The following is a 3,591-nucleotide window of genomic DNA, read 5'->3' as shown; positions in this document are numbered from 1 at the left end:
TTAGGAACGATCCCTCGAGATCATTATTTACGAATTAGGAAGTAAGGATAACGGGAATGGGTAACTGGGTTCTTTGTTTACTGAAAAATATACAATTAAAGATTATAATATTGTGGGTTGAAAACCCTATGTACTAACCAGGTTTTCCAACCTAACGTACTCAATTTCTTTGTATCACTATTAGCGTTACAAAAGGTATATGTTGTTTTGATCTGAGGAGAGATTCGAGGAAATATAGGCCATCAGATGTTGTAAGGCCAGTAATAGCTACGTTTATGCTTGTGTTTCTTGTACGAGTTATGACATTCCAAGTTTTAATGAATCAATAAAAAAACATTTATTCGGAAAATACTTTTGATGGGACACATTTCGAAAAATAAAGAATACCCTGTTTTAAAATAAGGATAAATAAAATGTCTTTTCTAACCGTGAAAATAGGGATGTCATAGTTGGTATCAGAGCATTAGTTTTAGTGAACTAGGAATATTTGAGGTTTTCTATACTTAAACTTAGAAGTCTAAGCGATGATCGTGACGAGTGTGTCTATTTTATTCTAGGAAGTATACCTGAATTGACACAAGCACTAGCTTACTTTAGGATAAGATGAGTAATGTGTTGTTATGTGCTAAATGATTTATAACATGCTTTAGGTTGACTAAAATTGCTATTACTTGACTAGATCCAAGGTCTGTTGCCGACCTTGATTAGGAAATTTTATTTGATTAGGCTTATAAACGTTTCATTACTGTATTAGAATTGGCATATAACTTTTCAGAGTGGTAAGGAGGATCATACGTCTAAAACATAACCAAACCTTCTCTATCATAATATACTCACGATTCCGGTACACTGAACATTAGTTTGGTGTACAAAACTTCATGGTGAGAACTCGTAGCGGATTGGGGAACGCTAATGGAAACCGACAGCCTGAGCCTCGTGTAGTCGAGCATGAAAAGAAGTCTTGTCGGTAGCTGAACCAATCACGATAGTAGGAGTCCAAGCCAAGATTCGAGCAATGTTATCTGAGCAAATGGAGCAGACTAGACAACTACTCCAAGGAATTAAGAGAGAAGTCAATGCACCAATGGTTGAACCAATATTGAATGAGGGTCAGTCCGAAGAGGGAAGCTACAGTCGGACGGTGGACCAAGCTGAACCGCAAAGGGTTAGAAGGAACAAACGTGACTAGGAGGTTGAGAGGAATTGTTGCAAGTACAAGGACTTCATGGCTTCTAAACCGCCAAGTCTTTTGGGAGCCCAACACCAGTGGAAGTCATGGACTGGATCTCCGAGATGTATATGGTGTTTGATAGTTGTGACTGCAGCAACTGACAGAAGACCATTTTAGTTGTCAGACAACTATTGACTGAAGTATTGAACTGATGGAAGTTGTTGGTTGATTCCATGCCAAAGAGAGAAGCAAGGAAGATATCTTAGGAGAACTTCCTTGAGGAGTTAAAGAGGAAGTACTGCTCTGAGCAAGATCTTCTAGAGATCAATAATGAATTTCAGAATCTGAAGAAAGGGAAGATGAGTGTCAGCGAGTATGCCGTAGATTTCACTGAAAAGATGAACCTAGTTCCTAAATTGGTTCCTACCGAAATGTCCAAAGTAAACAAGTTTACTATCAGACTAACAACAAATTATGGGCCAATAGTGAAGCTCGCACTACTTTGAAAGCAGCCATCTGGGCAGTTAGGAATGTGGAATCCCAGATAAAGGAAAAATGTAACATCCCAAAAATACAACCCAAAAATTTTTGTTTGAAAACTTTACTAAACCATAATATCAATTATTAAAAGATAAAACCATGAATCGTGTATCTCAAAATGTCATAATAAATTTATCAAATCGAAACTAGTGTCAAGATCATATCAAAATATCAGAGTCTAACTCCCAGGCTAAAACTGTGGTGTGTGTCATGCCATCATCCCGACCTCTTCCCTTTGCTAGCTGAAGTACCTGAAACCAAAACTGCAACTGTAAGCACGAAGCTTAGTGAGCTCCCCCAAACTACCACATACCATACAATAACATATAAAGCATATACTGAGCCTCGCCCACTGCATCGGACCGAAGTCCGGAACTGACTAGGGCCTTGCCCACTGCATCGGACCGAAGTCTGGAACTGACTAGGGCCTTGCCCACTGCATCGGACCGAAATCCGGAACTACTAGGGCCTTGCCCACTGCATCAGACCGAAGTCCGGAACTAACTAGGGCCTTGCCCACTGCATCGGACCGAAGTCCGGAACTGACTGAACATAGCATAACATAATCATAGCATATAATATGAACACATATACTGCATACTGCGTCAGACCATAGTCCGGAACACATAACACATACCATGCCTGTATCACAAAGACACCAAGCATACTGAACTACTGCATCGGACTGTAGTCCGGAACAACTGCTAACTAAACGGGTCGGCATTGTGGCCGTAGACCCGTTCCTACTGGAAGGAAACTTACCTCGTAACGCTGGCTGCTGAGGTGCTAAATCTGAGACTGTCTGACTGCTGCTCCGGAACTCCCCGGCTACAAATCCCATAAACACTAAATCAAATACTGATAACTAATCTCAGGGTAAAATGACTATTTACCCCTGGTCAAGTCAACTTCCTGGTCAAAGTCAACTTCCAGTTGACCGGACTCGCCGAGTTGGGCCACCAACTCGCCGAGTCCCTTTCATCCATTCTAGTCCTCTACTCGCTTCTACTCGTCGAGTTTGGCAAAGACTCGACGAGTTCTTCTTCGATACTAACATCGAGTCTAACTTCATCCGACTCGCCGAGTTGTATGAACAACTCGTCGAGTTCTCCTTCATCATATGAACACGTCCAGTCTGTGGCTCGCCGAGTCGTATGAACAACTCGTCGAGTTGAAGAACAACTCGTCGAGTCCCAAGCATGCTATTACTATACAGTCGATTCTAATCTATTTCAGTGCTTCCAAAACATAGATCTGAGCTTCTAGGACTGGTTTTACATGTAAAGTTTCCAACTTTACGTGCATGCACAAGGGTATGAGGCTAAAATACCCAAAATCATCAAATACTAGGCTCTTAGGGTTTGGAACAAGGCCAAGATTGCATAAAGGTGGCTATAATGAGCTTCTGGAGTTCACTAACGTCCAGATCTAAGGTTTCCATCCAAAGGAGAGTCCATATCTCAAGTTTTGAATCATATAAGGCTCCAAAGAAGCCATAACAAGCATAAAAGAGGGTTTAATGGAGGAATACACAAGGTAATAACTTTATTACCTGAATGAGAAACAGATGGAAGCTAACTCTTGGATCTCCTTTCTCTTCTATGGACCTCCTTTACTTCCTTCCCTTCCAAAGCTTCCAAACTAGCACAAACACACTCAAGTTCAACAATGGGGGCTAGGGTTTACAGGGGAAATGCTCTAAAGGTGCTGGAGGCTGGGGTGGGAGGCTATAATGACGTTTAAATAGGGTACAAACCCTTGAAATTAGGGCTTCATCCAGACAGGCAGACTCGCCGAGTCCCAACATATGGACTCGCCGAGTAGCCAACTTAAATCGCGAGTTCATCCCGCTTCTACTCGACGAGTCGGGCTACAGACTC

Source organism: Lactuca virosa, chromosome 5, assembly GCF_052849685.1.
Source record: "Lactuca virosa cultivar CGN04683 chromosome 5, Lactuca_virosa_CGN04683_v6, whole genome shotgun sequence".
NCBI classification, from domain to species: Eukaryota; Viridiplantae; Streptophyta; class Magnoliopsida; order Asterales; family Asteraceae; genus Lactuca; species Lactuca virosa.
This window is presented reverse-complemented; position numbering follows the sequence as displayed.